The following is a 20,097-nucleotide window of genomic DNA, read 5'->3' as shown; positions in this document are numbered from 1 at the left end:
GTCACTGCAAATACCTAATGTCCAACTAAACCTGAGTTCCAATCTTCCTTCCAAATCTGTTTTTACTTAGTGCACCTTAGTTGAGTTGTGCAAGCTAGAAATCCACAGTCATACTTTATACCTCCCTCTCTCTCACTCCATCTCCAATTCTTCACCAAGTCTTACTGATTTTCCTTTCCCAGTGTCTTTTGAGTCTCTCCACTTTTCTTCCTTCCGGACAGCAATTTGTTTCTCTCCTATTAGTTCTTCACATGGAAGCTATGTATTTTTTCCCACATAGCACATGTGATATATCATCTCTCTGTCTCTCTGCCCAAAACTCTTCAATGATTTCTTAATTCTTTTAGGGTAAAGGCAAGGGTTTTGGGTGTTGGTTTGTTGGTTTCACTTTGCCTACGAGCCCTGTGTGGCATGGTTTCTACATACCTCCCTAGTCTCTTTTTTCACCTTCTTCTCCCGTGATCTCAGTGATCTAGCCATGTGGTTCTTTTTTTTCTGTCAAAGGACCTTGCATATGATGTTCTCTCTGGCTGGAACATTCTTTTCCTTCTTTCCAGTTAACTCCTTCCCATCTTCCCATTGCAGCTTTTGTCATTCTCTCAGGGAAACTATCTCCAGGGAAGTCTTTGCTTTGTTTGTCTCTTTTCATAGACCTCTGTCTCCTTAGCCTTGCATCCATTGTTCCTCAGGATGGCTAGATCTTGTCTCTTGTCAGATATCACCATTCTTTTCTGCATATATGGAGAATTTTAGGTCAGCTCTACCTAATATCTCTAAGCTTGCACACCTTTAGCCATTTTTAATACAGTTGTCAGATATGACGGTGGCTGAAATGCTAGGGATGAAGTCTCTTTTGTTCTTAGCAAATTAAAGATCCTAGAGCTCCACAGTACACCCTTCTTAAGAAATGAGGTGTCATTGGAGAGATGGGTTTATCATGAACAGTTATAAGCACGTGAAACCCTTATTTGAAAAAGGTGGGTGAGATGTGTGCATGTTTAAATCCTAATGGTAAGGATCCTGTTAAGAGGAAGAGATGCACATCCAGAGGAGGATATTCTATGGGGATGAGGTTCCTGACAATGAGGGCGGGAGAGATGTATCAGATGCTGGTGGCGAGGCTGGCCTTTTTTTTTGAAACAAGAGGGAAGGAAGGAGACAGCGTGCAGTTGTGGTAGATGGCTGCCTTCAGTTTGGTTGAAAACCTCAGCATTTTGTGTGAATGATCAGGCTTGGCCATCTTTTAAAACTGAAAGAGAGATGGCGATCAGAGGTTTGCGGAGGATGGAGAGGTTTGAAAACCCTTTGCTGAGAGTGGGAGTTGAGCAGAAGAATGTGAGAGGGTTTCTGGTAATTGTGGAGGCTGCAATTCAAGTTGCCACTGTGAACTGATTGTGGTACTGCTTGCTCCATTGTGTGACCGTCTTCAGGGGCATCCAGTTGACCCTGGTGCAGGCTTACAGAGAGTAAATGTTTGGTTTCATCCGCATCAGGGGTTTACTTAGATGGGTCTGATGAAAGACAGATGGGTAATTAATTGACTTTAGAGTATTTGCTGATTTTTTTTTTTTGAAATGCTAATTGTGGATTCTCTTGTGGCCAAAGAGGAAGATGAAAAAAAGTAGAAAGACTGATGTTTGGGAGAAAGCAGAGAGGTCAGTGACTCTGTGTTCCAAATGAGGACAAAGTATAATGAATAAAAATTATTTCATTTCCCGCCAACATTTGGAACTGTTTCCTACTGTTTATCTGAAACTTAGAAAACTGTTTGTGAATCTCTTGTCAACATACTATAATTAAGTTTCCCGTCTGTGGTGAATGTTACAGGAAGTACTAAGCTAATTTAATAATGTTTCATCCAATTCTAGATGTAAAATTTGACCAACCTCTAAAGAGTCTTCATGAAAATATTACTTCATTGATTGGTTTCACCTCGTGTTTTCTTGTATTAATTAGCAAGAATAAAGGAAAGTAAATCAGTCAAGGGCCCAACAGCCAACAAATGGCACACTCAGAAGATCATTTGAATTGAGGGTTTATTTAGAAAGGAGTTATTTTAAAAAGTGTGTCTTGGTGTAGTGGAACCACAAGGGAAATAACAGTGACCTGCAGCTAGTAATGGCTGAGCTTTACCATCCTAAGTATAGAAGGATGGTTGGGGGGCGGGGATTGGGCTCTGTCTGCAAGGATAGACAGCCCTATAGAACCTGGCAACCTTGGGAAATACAATGACTTTTAGTCAAGGAATATGACCAGGCCACACAGACCTTGGGGTATAGAATATAAATACTCTGACCTCACCATTCCCTTTCCCTCCCATCTTCTCAGGGTTTCCAATTGGCTGAACTCAACTGGAAGGGAATCCCATTGATGTGGTACAAAAAGATTAACTCTTTGAGGCTCAGAGCAGGATGGAGAAGGATGAACATGGCTCTCGAGGGCCTAATAGAAGATACCTGGCACAGGGACAGAGGAAACTAGTATTTTTATTCCTTTTCTAATTCAGATCCTATTTTAATCTCTTGTTATGCTTAAAGTGAGGACCTAACTATGTGATCTTCTGTAATCCAGTCTCTTTAATCATGCATTTAAAACTTGCTGTCTATGTGGTGGATACTGTTTTAGGGATTGTGTGTGTGTGTGTGCGTGTGCATAAGACATGGTTCTGGTCTTTGAGATGCAATATGTAGTGATAGAGATAGACAGAGGGACTGTATGAATATTACCATTATATTGTGTTTATTATTATTTATGTCTCCTATTGTTTGATATCTAAAGTCCTATGGTAGTCTGAAGAATGGAGGATGTAAATTTTCACCTATATATGTTTAATATGTGTATATGTATGTGTGGAAGTTGCTTGAGGGGAAGGAATGTGATTTCAGTCTTATTCAATGCTTATTACCATCTGACTAATTTAATTGAAATGTCACACTTATTACATCATTCTCTTTTCTTGAGAACTTGTAATGACTTCCTTTTAGAGGGACTCCCAGAAGCTTCTTCCTGCTTTTCAGAGGCCTCCATCCTTTGGTCCTACTCAGCCTCTCCAGATGCATTTTCCAGCACCCTCAAATTTGAGATCAGCAGGTCTTTTCTACCCCTTCTAGTGTTTTGCAGTAATTTCTGTGATGATGTGAGTACTGCTAACATTCCCTCACCCTCAACTTAAGTCCATTTTAAACTATCGCTGCTAACCATTCAAAGTTGTGTGCAACTCCTACCTTCTCCTATTAAGTCTTTCCCAAAATTTTAGTTGATAATCAACTCTTCCTTTGCTCAATTTTGCTGGTTCTCATAGATGGTTGGACAGTCAACTTAATCTTTAGATGTTGGACATGTGATGGTTTTGCCTCCACAGGTATACTGTGAACATATCTCTTACTTCCTCTGTGTCTCCTTCAGCACTTAGGAAAGTGCTGAGTTTAATAAACACTTGGTTGGGAGTGTCATGTGACGGTACTGAGGCAAATATGCCATTGCTCTTGGAAAAATCACTCAAAGGAGATGCTTTACCAACTGAGGACACTCATTGTGTAGGAAAGATCAAGCATTATATTTGCTTGCATAAGTTGTTCATGCTGTTTTATTGCTGTTGATCTGTTGTGGAGGTTAGATCTGAGTAGATAATAAATTAGGACTTTTAGCCATAGTCCATGTAAACAAAACTGGCCTTCAATTTTAGATATAATGTATTACCCACGTGGAGCGTCATCAACTCAAATTATAACAGCTCACACTTCCTTTTGCTAGTGTTGTTGGGCTCTATATGAAGTCCTTTCAGGTTCCCTCTGTGTTAACTTCCTAATTTGAATATGTGTGTGTGGAGTCTACCACCTACGGCTCCATTAAAAACATTGATGTGATTAATGCCTCTTCTTAGGTCTGGTTTGCTCCCTCCTGGTCACCTTTTGGACACTTAAGCCCCATGTTCAAGTTACTCCTCTCCTACATATATTTTCTTTTAGGCCTTCTAATTCACTATTCCTCTAGTATTTTTTTCAACCACATTAGAAAGAGCTAAAATTCCAAGATAGAGGACCTTTTGAATAAAAAATGAGGCATTTATTGGATTTAATCATGTGTATTTGAATAGTTAATCAGTATTTATGATGTGCTAAGAGAAAAATCAGATGATAAAATGTGTACAATATTGTCTCCAATTTTATAAAAATATGACAAATAATGTGTTTTCATAAAAACATAAGAATATTTACCAAACATAATTAGCAAGTAATAAGTGTTTTTAGCAGACATTAATGTTTTTTAGCAAATATTTCTGGCTCTTTGGGTAGTGGTAGAATTGCACTTTGCCATTTCCTTTTTTATTTTTTAATTGAAGTATAGTCAGTTACAATGTGTTGATCTCTAGTGTATAGCATAAAGTCCCAGTCATATTCTTTTTCATTAAAGGTTATTACAAAATACTGAGTATAGTTCCCCGTGCTATGCAGAAGAAATTCATCTGTTTTTATATATATAGTAGTTAATATTTGCAAATATCAAACTCCAAAATTATCCCTTCTCACCTCCTTTCCCCTGGTAACCATAAGATTACTAGGTCTGTGAGTCTGTTTTGTAGGTGAGTTCGTTAGTGTCTTTTTTTTCTTTTCTGTAGATTCCACATATGAGTGATATATGATGGTATTTTTCTTTCTCTTTCTGGCTTACTTCACTTAGAATGACAATCTCCAGGTCCATCCATGTTGCTGCAAATGGCATTATTTTATTCTTTTATAATGACTGAGTAGTATTCCATTGTCCTTTGACAATAAGCATGGCCATGTGACTTGCTTTGGCCTGTGAAGTGTGAGTGGAATATGTGTCATTTCTGAGTGGTACTTTATGAGCCATTGCGAAGTTTGTGTTTTCCCCCAGCTGCTGCTTATAATAAAGGCTATAGTAAAAGCACTCGTTCAAATGATGCCTCCATTTGCCAAGTTCCTGAGTGACCAGTGAGTGAAATGTGACCTTTTGTTATGCTAAACCACAGGGATTTGGGAAGTTATTTGTTGTTGCAGCATGAGCTATCCCATACTGAGTGGTTTGATATCCTTTTAGAATTTTCAGAAGATACAAGTAAGCAAGAAGGAGGAAAGGAAAACCGCCTGTGACCCCACACTGTAGGTATGCAGTATGTTTTTTGGGCAGTTGGGCTTTTGCATAAGCTACACCAATTTTCCTGATTTTTTTAATACTGATTATAATTTCCATAAGTGGTAATAAAAAAGAACTGAGTCTTGTGGAGAGCCCTATTCCTAGTGTTCTGCCACCCAAGTCCCTTATCGATGTTGCTGCATCATCAGGCACACTGCTACTTAGCACTGACCCTAAGCAGATGAAGGAGTGAGTAGTTTAAGGCATCCTGAGCCTCTCTTTTCTGTTACTTTTATTGAGCCCTTCCTTCCCTTCCATTTTACCTACCTACTTAAAGATATTCCTAAAAAAGCTATCATATCCTCTTTAGCAGGAGATGAGTGCATTTAATGCTCTGCTGACTTAAGAACCCTTCAGACCTGTCTTTAATTATGTTCTTAATTATTCCTCTTGTCCTTGGAATAATGTTCACCACCTAAAGTATTTCATAATAAGATGGAATCCAGGTTAAAGAAAATACTTATTTGGTTCTCTTCTTGTGTGCATGTCCAATATATGAGTAGGGGGAACAATCGAACTTATGAGGCTTTGAAACAATCACTTGTGAATAGTCACTTAGCTCAGTTGAACAGTGAATTCTAGAAGATCAGTAGGAATTTCTTTTGAGACATATAGAGGCAGACAGTGTACAGAAACCATCCTATGTTATAAACGATTACTGTGAAAGAACAGTGAAAAGACTTTCTTGTTTATTGTATCAATATTTTCTTTTATTTGCTTTCCTCTAACGCTCTCACCAACCTATTTCTCGACATACATTACAGTACATCAGCTTCTGCGCCCAGGACCCTGAGACTAATGTCAGTTATAAAAGTATGGCATGGCATTTAACAAAAGTTGCAAAACACATATTATGCAAATTCTCCTTCGCATCTTGAACATTAAAAGAATGAAGAATAGTATCTTTCTTTATAAATTCATTTTCTACTGTCAGAGCCAAGACTCATATGACCTTGCAACTCACAATTAGGATTGCAAAAGAACCAGTTTTTGACAGTCAGCCAACTCCATAAAAGAAAGGGAAGAGCAATTCGAAGAGTCAAAAATGGGCCGTTAGATTGAGGCATGGGACCAGGAGATGGCTCTCCGTTTGTAAGTGAAACGCCATCATTACAGAATGACACCTTTCAGGACTTAGGTTTTAAATCCTAGAAAAAATAAGAAGGTGAAGTTGCCAAACAGATATGAGGCTTTCATGCAAATGTCTTTGGTAATTAAGGGGCGGGTGCTAAATATTCCTTTGAAGCAGAATTGTTTCTAAATTCAGGGGTATGTTCACACTGCAGTCTACAGTGGCAACAGCTGTTCTTAAGAGGACGCTGTCAATGTTGATAAGTTACTTTTAAAACTAAATCTGTTTGCTGAGCTCATGTTGTTTGGGCAACCATAAAGGATGAAATCTTCAAAATGCATTTTTTTTCCCTTGGAAAAAAGGGAAACATCCTATCAATTGCAAGCAAAAGCAATTTTCGAAAAGCCCACAACCTAGAGAGATCCGAGGGTAAGCTCATTTATATGAGCGAGGGAGGGAATCACAAAGCAGATTGGAATTCTGAGTCCCTAATCTCTGGGTAACAACTTAAACTCTGAAAATGCACTGATTGCATTCTTTTAGTTCTTTGTTGGAGTGACTGAGTGTTGAACTGAGAGCTAGTTTGAATAGCTGCCCTTTGGTTTATTTTCCAGGACACACTATTTATTGTGAGTCTATTTGTTGAAAATGATATTCCAGCCAAGACACTCCTGGGCATCATTCTTCTCTTTATGTCATGTGGAACTTTGGCCATTGTTTACCTACGAGGGTGGAACAAAGCATGTAGTCTGGTGTCTGATGAGACTATATGACTCTGGCCTTCAGGAAAACGTGTGAGAAATTATTTTCTCTCTAGTGTGGTTCCCTTCTTCCTCCTACTCAATTCCATAACTGTTTAATCTTATTCAAGAGCCCAGACCAAGCCCAAGAGAGATGCAGTCAATCACATTGTTTATTCTTCTAATTTTTGTCTTTTTTACAAACTAACCATTTCCTTGTCTCATAAGTGTGAGGGCCTTTGACAGGTATAGAATCAGAGTGCTGGAGAGGATATTTTTAAGGTTTCTTAGTCCTTGCAGGAAATACAAAATTCCATCCCCTGTATTTGACTGATGATCTAGTTTTTGCCCAAACATGACATCTGGGGGCAGTTTTAAATGTTAGAAAAATTTCTCGTCTATTAAAGATAGTTTTACTAGTAAATTTTTACCTACTAGTTATAGTTTTGCCCTCTGCACTACAGAATAATCTCACTTGGTTGCATAATTAAGGACTGTGAACCCAAACCTTAACGGTGGGCATATTAAGACCTCAGCTCAAATTTGGCATTGAAGAGTTAGAGCTTTTTTAAGAAGAGATGATCGAGGGTGTTCAGCTTGAAGATGGTAAGGACTGAGGGAGACATGATCAGTCTCAGGTGTATGTGTGTCACATATCTGAATGACTATTGGGTAGAAGAGTAATTAAGCTTTCTGAATATGGCTCCAAAAGGCAGAATGGAGGTAAGGTGTATAGCTCTGTGGTAGAGCACGTGTTTAGCAAGCATGAGGTCCTGGGTTCAATCTCCAGTACCTCCATTAAAAAAAAAAAGGGAGAATTGGAACCAGTGGCTGGAAACCAGTGGTAGGCAGATTCTAGGTTAACCAGATGGTGAACATGGTCTGTTCTTCATTAGGAGCGCATTTAAGATTGAATAGTTGGATTTGATGACCTTCAAGGAGCTATGGCACCGTTAGAAGTCTGATGTCTAACAGGAATATAAAAGAAATACTAATATATTTAGAAGATGTATAATATTGTGTAGTTATTGACATATGAGGGATATCAGCATAATGGAGAACTATTAGATGAGACTGCTAGAAAGGAGAGAAGAATTCAAGTAATTTGGCGACTTTAAGATTGATGATCTGTCTCATGAAAGGTTATAGAACAATAGTTTTAAAAAATCAATTTTCTTATGATCTAGTTTACATAAAATAGTCCAATTTTGTTTACATTTTGATGAATTTTGACAGATTTAGTCACTTATGTAACCATCACCACCAAGATTTCCACACCTGCCCTCCAAAAGTTCCTTTGTGCTCCTTCCTGTTCAAATCCCACTTTATGCCCTGTCTGGCTTCTTGTAGCCAGCATTATGTTTTTGAGATTTGTACATATTGCTGTGTGTATCTATGTTGTCTTCCTTTTTATTGCTGAGTAGTATTCCATTGTGTGCATATACTGCAACTATATAATGTCACCATTTGATGGACAGTTATGTTTACAATGTTTACAGTTTTTGGCTTTGTGAATAAAGCTGCTATAAACATTCACGTCCAAGTCTTCTTGTAGATGTATATTTTTATTTCTCTTGGATAAATACCTGGAAGTTCAACTTCTAAGTCATAGAGAAAGGCCTGTTTAGCTTTATAAGAAAACATCAAAGTATTTTCCAAAGTACTTGTACCATTTTATATACCCAGCAGTAGTGTATGAGAGTTTCAGGTCTCCCGTGTCCTTGCCAACACTCGGTGTGGTCAGTCTTCTTCCTTTCAACTATTCTACTGGTTGTGAAATAGTATATTATTGTGGTTTTAGTTTGCATTTCTCCACTGAATAATGATATGCATCTCTTCTTACTGGCATTTTGTATATATCTTCTTTCATGAAGTTGGACCAGTCTTTTCTGAGGTGGTTGGCACAGAGCAGATATAGCATTGATAGGTACTATTATTATTTAGAGAATGGTTAGTAAACTTTTTTCTGTAAAGGGCCAGATAGTAACTATTTCCAGCTTTGAGGTCCATAGACTGTTGCAACTACTCAACTCTGCCATTGTAGCCTGGAAACTGCCATAGACCGTACACCCTGGTGTTCCAACAAAACTTTATTTACGTAAAAATAGGTGATGGGTTAGATTTGGCTGGACGCTGATCTAGAGAAATAGTCTAAGTCCATTTTGTGGTAAATAATGCCTCTGGTTATAACATCTTTTATCAGAAGTTAAAGACAGCCTTGAGCGGAAGTGCTGCTGTACACTCAACTCTACTCATCAAATGAGAATTGGTAATGGTGAGAACTAAGGAAAAGAGGGCTGGACATCCTCAGGATGGCCATTATATATCTTGAGTAGCTTTAAAAAGTAGATATTTAGAAATGCAACGTTTCTGAGAAGCACTAAGAATTAGTGTCATCACCAGTAGGCCTTCTGAGTCTGTCTGAGGAGAACAGTCCAGAGGGATATGGGTAGTTTTGCCTTTCGTCACTCTGGTACCCATTTGTACTACAGTCAAGGAGGGTTGTGCCCCAGTGTTCGGGTTGTATACATTAGAACTTCGTCTCTGGTGTAATAAGTTGTTATTACCCTCTTGATGATTCATTTACAGCATCTCTTACAAACTGCGACTCTTGCTAATGATGAGTTTGGGTCTGAACTATTTATCCCAAGAAGAATCTAGTCAAGTGTAAATCAAGGAGGAGGAGACATTTTTCTCTAGATAGAAGATCTACTTGATTTCTCATATCCTTCAGGTGATAGATCATATTTTTCCTAGTTGACTTCTAATAGCTTTTCTCTTATCCATATATTAGTTTTACCCTTTTCTGGAGCAAATACAAAGTTAAGGTGGAAAAGCCAGTAATGTAAAGGAGACGTGTAATCATATAAACAGATTTTATGTTAAGCTTAAAAGACCACCAGCAAAATGGAAACCAACCAGTTTTATCTACTCAGACATTTTTAACATCCTGAAATTTTTCCACTGGCCACGTGCCTGCCTATTTGGCCATCCTTTCCTCCCGCCTGCTGTGCTCACAATTTTCCTTCTGTAAGGTTTAGACAGTGTAGTTATTTGTTGGAAGAAAAGGCTTCAGATATTCCTCTTTGTGCTTGAAACTACAATTCTTTGATCATTCTTCTCAATTGAGAATTTTTGATCAAGTACTTAGAATATGACCAGCTCTGTATCAAATTCTGTGGGGTATATAAAGATAATAAAACACTTGATTGCTTAAAATCTAACCAGATGTGAAACAGAGGGAAGTTTTATCTGTTAATGTTATTGTATACATTGATTCATTTCCTTTAGGCTTGTAATTTTCCTGGCCTGAAAAGATATTGAAAGGTTTTTGTTTGTTTGTTTGTTTGGGGGGGGAACGTAATTAGGTTTATTTACTTATTTAACGGAGGTACTGGGGATTGAACGTAGGACCTCATGCATGCTAAGCATGTGCTCTACCACTGAGCTATACCCTCCCCCTGATGTTGAAAATTTTGTAGAACTTTGTGTCCAACTCATCTATTGTGATTAATTTTCTTTTTCCAATCATCAAAGAAGGCTAGAGGCCATGGTCATCTTCAAGATGAGAGCATATCTTTCATAGCTTTATTCACCAAAGGCATGGTGGCATGGCCCATAGTGTGGGTCAAGATACATTTCTTCACTTAAGCTGAATTAGCAGAGGTGTCGGTGAAAAACATAGGCTTGTTTTGGATGAGATACTAGTTTAGTATTATTCAATAACTGAATCAACCAATGTAAGTGATTCACTAGGTAAAAGAGGGAAAGGATATTTAAATTTTTTTTTCATTTGCAGGAAATGTAGTGGTAAAAGCACTTTAGGAATTGTTACTTACCAAATATTTTGAATGCTATAGGGAGTTAGGAGAGAGTACCCAAAGTACTAAATACAGAGATAGTGAATGCAGATATTGATAAAACATGTAGACACTATTATAATTTAGTTAGAAAAAAAATGATTCATTCAGGTTTAGGAAAGAGAATGAGACGAAATGAAATACCTCCTCACCTGTACTGCCCTGTGAGGAACAGAGCCAGTTGCCAGTTTTAGGTGCTGGACCCAGAAGTAGCCTCTGCTTGGCATGAACCCTGTGGGCAGATTAGAACATCTCAGGGAATGTTCTGAGGAAGACTTCTTTAAATGTACTGCATCTGACCTTCAGAACACTGACATTTTTCTTTTATTCTTACCATGTGGACTCTGAACATTTCAATTTGTAAAGTAGTTTCTCTGCATGTTGTCTGTGACGTCTAGGTTAAAAAATAAATCAGGGGTCACTTCAGGCTTACAGGCATGTATATTTCCTCCTTGAAGGCATTAATAACTCAGAAAATGGAAGCATCTCTTGTCCACTCCCAGCTCCTCCCATGCCTGCACCCCCTCACTGTCTGACTTCACTGATGCTAGGCGGGCAGGGAAGAACCTGTGTCTTCCCTCATTACTCATCCGCACCTTACTTATCTCTGTAATCCTGAGTCAGAGGAGAAAGTATATATTTTGCTCTACAAACTTATTAATTTTTCCTGTTAAGTCGTTGGTTTGACATCGGCATTTCAATATCGTCCATTTTGCATTGGGGGAGCAGAACATAGAAAACCTTTTTTTGTTGTGTACGCCTCTTCCATTGGCCTTGAGGTGGTCCCAGCACCATGAGCCCAGACAGGTCCTCGGAGGAGAGCACCGAGGGAGATGCTGGGGAAAGAGAGTGGAAGCCCACAGTGAGAGGTGGAGGAGGCCAAGCTGGGCTCCGAGCCGGGTCTACAGGAAGGATAGGGAGAGGGGCCTGGGAGATCAGTGTGGTTATAATGCAGATACATACACACGGATAGAGAAACGTGATGGATAATCTTAACAATTCCAGAGCTTGAGATTTCCATGCCTCTGTGGCAGAATGTCCTTGAAATTGTCATTGAGCTTTGGGTAACCTTTCAGAATAAGACTTTGCTGCCAGTGAAATGTAATGGGCTTTGTCTTTATTTATATTCATTTTAATAAAGGAGAATAAATAATCTCTTCAAATGCATTCTTCTTCTCCAATGAACACACTTGACAGGAGTCAAAAGGGAGGGAAAAATACCCTTATTTGCTCCTTGATGAATATATGCAAAAATAAATCTATTATGAAGCTCCCTTGAATAAGCATGGCTTAGCTATTACAACATTATATCTAACCTTCCAGTTCAACTACATGAGTATATACTTAAGCACTGAAAATTATTATGAGATGCATTGTCAAAAAACACATTTCAAAAGTAGAAATGCATTTAGGTTTAATAGATATTTAAGTGATTAGGGTTGTGGAAGATTGTTTTGGGGAGCTATAACAAAGTATTTATTCCTATATTAACAATGCAGGTATTAACAAAGGATGACTGGATAGATTATAAAATCTGAAAGTACATTAAAGGCATTTTTCAGGGTAAAATACGAGATTTTTCTCTTAACAGTGTATTAGTTTTAGGGCTCTGTGTGTGTTGTTTAAAGGAAGCAATGGAATTGTTCTCAAACTTTACTTAACACACTGAAGTGCTCAAAGAGTTAGTGGGGAACACAAACTTGATTTATGTATAAGAAACGTCATCCTGTTGTAGGGGTATAATTGGCAAGACACTGTTCTTAATGTGGCAAGTAAAAGGCACCCGGAGAAGTAACTGGCCAGGCAGAAGTGAGGGACCCAGGGAACGTGTGAGCACACACTGTCATGGACTGGTAACACCTGCAGAAAAGCACGAGAATCACAGAGCTATGGCTGGCCAGGGGCATGGCCTTAAAGTGGTAAGTCAAGTATGGGTCATGTGAGGCTCGTTGCAGGTTGGGGAGAAACCACCAGGGACGAAATGGAGTTCGACGGCTCACCCCACCCTATGACTGCCTCCACTGTCACCTTAGTGGTGGCAGTACAGTCTCTGGACTATCCTTCCTCATGAGACTTAACAGTTTTTAATGATATACCTTCCTTAACACCATCCTAGAACCCAGGGTAATCACAGGAGTCTCAGCACTCTTAAGGACCTTTCAAAGGATCTATTACAGATTCAAGGTCATATTAATTAAAACAATTATAAAATTTTGGGCACAAATGAAGTATAAGTTGAATAGAGGTATACATTCCCATCACGGCTCTGTAGAATCAGACAGCAGAGTTCTGTTTTTATGAATTCTTGGGGGTTACCGTTGAAGACTTAGGTTGTTTCCAAATTTGAGTTTTGATTTTTAGCATATGTCTATTTAAAAAATCAGTTGTATTTCTGTGGAGCCACACATTGTGTTACTCTGTCACCAGGTATTTTACACTGCTTTATCAGGTGGGTTAGGTATTGGCAAGCATAACTAGGGCTGGACCTGAGCGTTCCAACAAAGCACAAAATAACCCGTGTATATTAAACTCAGTAATGGGTGAAAAGAAGCTATAACTGTTACTCTGAACTCATAAGTGAATCCAGGGATCAGGAATTCCTCTTGTATGTGTGCATTATTTATTTGCACAAAATTAGGCTGATAAAGAGGTCTTTTTTTTTTTTTTGACTCTGTGTATGTCTGTGTAAGTTTTACTTTGCTCTAAATGTAGCTCACAAGATATAACCCCAACAGGGAATTGATTTTATATGCAAAATTTCAGAACAAGCCAGAGCTGTTTTAACCTTGATAAGTGATAGGAACCTAAGGACTAAAAGGCTGGCTGTGTGTGTGTGTGCGTGTGCGTGTGCGTGCACACGCATGCACAGAATTTCAGAGCCCAGCACTTTTCTGTAAAAATAACCTGTGATTTTACTAGAACCTGCCCTGCCCTTAAATACTCGGGTCCTCTTTCTGCCGTGCTTGATACTAGAAGACTCCCAATGCCAGGGTGCTTCTCTGGGCAGTGAGACTGGTGTGTACCTGCGCTTCTGCCTCTTCTGGGTCTAGGGAGTCACCTGGGAATAGCATTTAGCCAGTGTTGGTTGCTGAGTCTTGCAGCATCATCATGGGTCTGTTGCAGAGTGGTTCTGCAACTTGCTGGAAGCTTTTCATCAGGCTTCTTCTCTGGGGGAAATGGCTGTAGAAATGCGTGCACCACAGGGATTAGGTTGGGTCCAGCAGGCCTAATGATAACCAGACTGGTTGGGACAGCCTGGTTCTTGCTGGAGCCTAACCAGTTCAACTGGAATGGAACCAGTTTGGGGAATGAGGCAAGTCTAACAGCTGTTTAACTTCCTGTGTTCAGCTAACTGGGAAGCTTCCAATTTACCTGGCAGTCTGTTTTGAATAAATAGGAAAAAATTGTCCAAAATTTTTATCTCTGAGTTAAAATTCCCAGAGAAATAGTTCTCTTTCCAGGAGTCCTCTCCAAGTTGTAATAAACCACCTGCCTTCCGTAGGCAGAGTCCACAGAAGTAGAATATTGACCAACACAACTGCTCACATTTCATTTCATTTCATTGCTGACTGTAGCCTCCTCTCAGAACCCCGTATCCAGGTTACATGGTCATCTTCTTACTTAGTTGTAAAGGTGTTAGCGTTGGTTCTCTTGTTTTATTAATTTTTCTGGAAAAGAATTGGTTATAATAAACTTATTTGTGTATGACTGGAAAGATATCAAAGCTCTGCTTAGAATCTGTTTGATACAAGAAATAATTTGGGGCACTTTATGCTTGAGTGTCCAGATTGATAACTGGTTTTAAGAAAACACAAATTATATTTAGGATAACAGGGGTTTAATATGCAAACAGAGATGGAAGGAGATTAGGCAAAGTAGAAGGAAAATTTGAGGCATTGGACATCATCTTCAAGGAGAATATCATGATTGCCAGGAGTCTGTATAATACATATCTTTTCTAGTATTTCTTCTGTTTTTCCTGTTATTGGTTTTATTTTATTTAAAAAGCTCTTTTTAGTTTTTATTTACTTATTTATTTTTCCCCTAATGGAGGCGCTGAGGATTGAACCCAAGGCCTCGTGCACACCAAGCACGTGCTCTACCACTGAGCTCTACCCACTGCCCCCCTCTTGCTATTGGTTTTAGAATGCTGCAGCTAACTTCTCACATTTACTTTAAAAGTGTAGGTAACCTGGGTGTGATACCGTGATTGATAATCAGAAATATATATTGGTCTCTGCCCCATCTCCTGACACAGGGCTCCTGAAACCCCTGTAATTTCCTCGGTTAGAGGAGTATCTTTTGTGCTGATGAGACAACTTTGGGTGGACTCGCAGAAGGGAGCTGGTCACTGGAAAGCCCAAGCCATGATTAGAAGCTTGGAATTTTTAGCTCATTCACACATTATCTTGAGAAGGGAATGAAGCTGAAAATGGAGTTAATGATCAGTCATGCTTCCCTCCAAAAAAAATCCCCAAAGTGTTGAGGTTCAGAGAGCTTTGGGGTTGGTGAAGCTGGCAGGTGCCAGGAGAGGGGCGTGCCAGCAGAGGGCATGGAAGCTCCGCGCTCCTTCCTCGCAGACCCTGCCCTGTGCAGCTTTTCCATTTGGATGTTCATCTGTATCCTTTATCATGTCCTTTTATAATAAACAGTAAACATAAGTAAACTTTTCCTGAGTCCTGGGAGCCGCTCTAGCAAATTAGTAGAACCTGAGGAGTGAGTCGTGGGAACCTCTGATTTACAGCTGGCTGGTCAGATGTACAGTTGAGCTCACGACTGGCCTCTGAAGTGGGAAAGAGGGAGCAGTCTTGTAGGACTGAACCCTTAATTTGTGGGATCTGATGGTACATCCAGGTTGTGCCAGAATTGAGTTGAATTGTAGGACACCCAGCTGATGTCACAGAGAATTGGTTGTTGTGGGTAAACACCTATACATATTTGGTGACCAAAGTTGTGGGATGTGTGAGTGTTCGAGGAAGCTCATAGTAAGGAAAGATGTAGTGGGGAAGAACTGAGTTTTCCTTAATGCAGGTGGAAAGCAGGGTTTTTCCTTTTCCCGGGGTGAGCAAATTCAAAATGCCAGGGTGCAAAATTGTACTAGATGATATTGTATACACAGTGATATCACAGAGATGGTCACCCCGTCCCACCCTTTCCTCTAGGCTCTAAAAGGCACACAACACAGTAATTTCTCCTGCTGTTCCTGGTGGGAGAAATGTCTGTGGTTTTTCCTAAATCTGGACCAAAATACATTCCTTTCGGGCAACTTTGCGACATCACATGGTTGTCCCTTATGTTGACTGAGATTTGTCCTTGTAGTTTTTGGTGCAGTGGATATGATATTTCCAAGTGATGTTTTTTCCAAGGGTACAAAATTGTGACTGTTTTTCTCTAATTCACCTTATTTTGAGTTGAAGCCCTGATCTTTCCAGCGGCTTAACACTTAAAAGCAGTGAATTCTGGACAAGCAGATATTTAAGGTTTCAATACACTTCATTAAGAACTTTCCTTCTTTCTTCTTAAGATGGCAACTAAGTTGCCATGTTTATATAGCATTACAGCTCTGGGTGCTGGCTGGGCATGAGTTGAGGGTGGTGGTGGGGGAGGTGGCATCAGGCTTCTAAGCTGTGGTCATGTGTCTTGCACTGGTATCTACTGAGGTCAGCTGTGCTGTCTGTCCTCAGCTGTGGTCACTCCTCCTCATTGGCATCAGGCTATCCGCTCATGGGCACTCTGGGTGCCAGCAGTGCCATGTGGGAAGATACTTGGTTTTTCCCCAGGATGTGCATTGTGGCAGGGGCAGCTGCAAGGATGCAAGGTTGATTCAGGCCTATTGCACTTAAGGCAGTGGTGACTCAGGCCTGATAGACTAAATCCCTTCTCTCCTCAGCTCTTGATTTTATTATACTCTCTACACCTCACGGGAACTGGTTCTACCATGATAATCGCTCTTGCAGAGTAATGGTGGCTTCATATCTTAGAGCCTCAAATCACAGTGGTCTGGGGTTGTATGGTTAAAAGGAAGTCCAGGATGGGGTGAGATTGCATGGTGGAGTGCATAGGTCTATCAGTTAATGCTGAAAAAGTTCATCCTACCATAAGAGGTTACCAGGTGAGCTCAAGAAGGTCTCAGCTGCTGTGGGGAAGGTTCCGGTTACTAGAAACAAAGATAAATAGAATGGAATAAATGTGTTGCTATAGGAGAAGTTATGTAGAGGTGGGTATTGACCTGGGACACTGGGTAGGGCAGGTTCAGGTTGATGTGGGCAGAGAAGAGGGGCTCTGCACAGGGATGAAAACCAGAGTAGACAGAAGATGGCAAAGCAAAACTAGGAGTGTGTATTATGTCTAGGCATCACACACACATATGCACATACACATATTCATTTTTTGCTAGTGTAAATGGAATTTTTGCCCATTATGTATTCTAGGTAGTGACTGCTGGTATGCAGGGAAACTGCTAGTTTTTAAAATATGTATATAATATAGATAACAGCTTACTCAACTTTTTCTTTATTTTTAATAGTTTTTTTTGGAGTGTTCTGTGTAGACAATTCTGTAAATAATTCTAAATTTTTATCTTTTCCCTAATTTACCTAAAATTATTCTGGTTTTTATTTTATCAAAAATAGGTGTTAACACTTGACATTGATCTTTTGGGATTTATGTGGATACACATGTTTCTTGTGGTAGAGGGTCTTCATAGTAAATAATTCCTGAATTTCTTTAATAAAACATGATTTTGGAGGATTTTTCTTTTCTTTTTCTTTTTTTTTTTTTTAACCTTTTTTAAAGCCAGTTTATTTTATTTATTTTTTGGTTGGGGGAGGTAATTAGGTTTATTTATTCTTAGAGGAGGTACCGGGGATTGAACCCAGCACCTCATGCATACACTCTACCACTTGAGCTATACCTTCCCCCATGGGGTTTTTCTTTTAAAATGTCTGTTCTCAATAAGAGTATATTTTAATTTGATTTGCTAATGACTACTAGGAATTTTTATTGGATATATTAATATTGGAGTGCTGGGTTGTGTGTGTGTCACAGGCTACTTTTGCAAAGCTTTGGAATCACAGCTGCATTAGATTCATAAAATGAATTGAGAAGCTTTGCTTCCTTTAATCTGATCAGATATGTTTGACAAAATATAGGAATTAGATGTAATACTGAATGAACATAACTATAAAATCATGTGGTACCTGGCTAGGTTTTTCAAATAATATTTAATATTTCAATTGAATTACACTTTTTGCTTTATAAGATTAAGATTTTTCTCCCTTACTGTTCTTTCTCAAAAACATATTTTTTGTTGTACTATTTTTTCAGTTACCATTATCAACTCCTTACTAATTTCATTGGGCCTTTTTTGTGTATGTGGATTTCTTGTTTCTTGAACGAAGTGTTTGGCCCTGTGTTTTTATTCTTTTGTGTGCTAGTGTGTGTATTTTCCTCTGAAGTTGACTTCGGTTGCCTTCATAGTATAGTGTGTGCTTTGACCTCATTACCTTTCCTGGCTAAAGAAACAGTAATTTCGGTTTTGATCTCTTCTTTAACCCAAGAGTTCTTTGGAAGAGTGTTAGATTTCTGAACAGATAGACCTTTTTATCCTTTGTTTTATAAATTTCTTGTTTATAGCTTGCTGTAAGAGAATGAGGCCTGCATAGTTTCTACTTGTATAAGGCTTTAGTGGGTTGTTAGTGATACAGGAAAATTTTAACATTCCATGTTAATTTGATAATTCAGTTTCTATTTTAGAGATTCAACATTTTGTGTATATATTAAATCACTCACCTATTCAAAAACATGAATGCTTATCATTAACATGAGGGGGGACCAAAAGGGAGCTATTTTGATCACACTGAGTCTCCATTTTGTACTCTGCTAATGATTCAGCTGCCTGTGATATTTTCCCATAGGCCGTGCCCCATGAATTCATAAATTCCTGTTTTGTTTACCATAAGCAACTGAGACAGACCAGATATATCCGATGAGAAGCATTCCAGATTCTCTTAGCAAGTTCTATCGATGTACAAGGAGATTTTTTGGCCAGATTCTTTATTTTTCTCCCCAGGAAATAGGAGATGGGATATAGGCAAGCTATGAATATTTTCCTTCCCAATTGTTAAAGAAATAATTCCAAATAAACAAAGGGGAAATGTTTAAAATCTGAAAATAAAATTCCAGATGCTCTCAAAATAAATTGGAAGTGAGAATTAAGGTAATAAAGGGGAAATAAAAACTAGAGATACCAGTTAATTCTCAACAATGATAGAAGAATATAGATTAAAATATCTGTTACTTCTCATCTCATTCTTCCCCTTACTCCCTACCCTCCAGCAACCCTGGCCTACTTGTCATCTCTCAAGTGTGCCAAGTTTCTTCTCTACCTTAGCCTTTGCCTGGACCGACCCCCCCCAACCTGAAACATCTTTCTCCCAAGTGTTCAGATATCTAATTCCTTTTTGTAAATGATGGTGTGGTTTAATGATTGAGACTATACACCCTGAAATCAGACTCTGTGGATTCAAAAACCATGTCCACCACTAAACAGCAGGGTTATGTAGCCTCTCTATGCCTCAGTTTTGCCATCTGTAAAATGGAGGTAATATACTTGCCTCCTGGAAGTGTGAGAATGAAGAGTCAATCCATAGTAGGTGACACATAACAACTTAGCCATCATTTTCCTTCATGAGTGAGTTATTTGTTCACTCTTCATCTTATTCACTGTAATTTAAATAGTCAAAGAATATTTATATCTCTGAATTATCCTTTACTTTTTTTTTTTTTTTTTTTTTTTTTTTTGCAGTGTGGAAGTTAACTGAACTCACTGTTGGCAGTGCCCACTAAATTGATTAGGGTGTTGGTGTCAAAGTTTCATTCTTTTGAAAGTGACAAGACATTCTAAAATGAGTTAATGATATTATCACTAAGCGCTACATCAGCATGTCACTGATGGTACTGAACATGTGTTCCACTGTTTTCTTTGAGATTAGATGTCAACATTAATATGCTGTTACCTTAAACTTTATTTTTATTCTCAGAGGCAACGTTCCCTAATGAAAGACATATTATACAGGTTATTGTAAGCTTCGTTACACTTGACCCTGGCTGCTTTTTATAGTTTAGATCAACATTTATTGACCAACATGATCCAGTTGACTCATTTGGATTCAGTCAATGATTGACCTGCTATTAATCTCAGTGGAAGTCAATAAATTTATATTCAGACATTAAAAACTTATTAGATTGAAAGCTTTCTGAAGCAATT

General features: G+C 38.8%; 1 protein-coding gene across 2 annotated transcripts in view; it reads left to right on the top strand.

Moving 5' to 3' along the window:
• The window catches only part of LOC141574282 (putative ATP-dependent RNA helicase DDX60), a 103,690-nt gene that overhangs the window by 58,192 nt on the left and 25,401 nt on the right, over positions 1 to 20,097 (top strand). The window lies entirely within an intron of this gene.

This window comes from Camelus bactrianus, chromosome 20, assembly GCF_048773025.1.
Source record: "Camelus bactrianus isolate YW-2024 breed Bactrian camel chromosome 20, ASM4877302v1, whole genome shotgun sequence".
Lineage (NCBI taxonomy): Eukaryota > Metazoa > Chordata > Mammalia > Artiodactyla > Camelidae > Camelus > Camelus bactrianus.
Note: the sequence above shows the minus strand (reverse complement) of the source record. Positions and strands in the feature narration are given on the sequence as shown.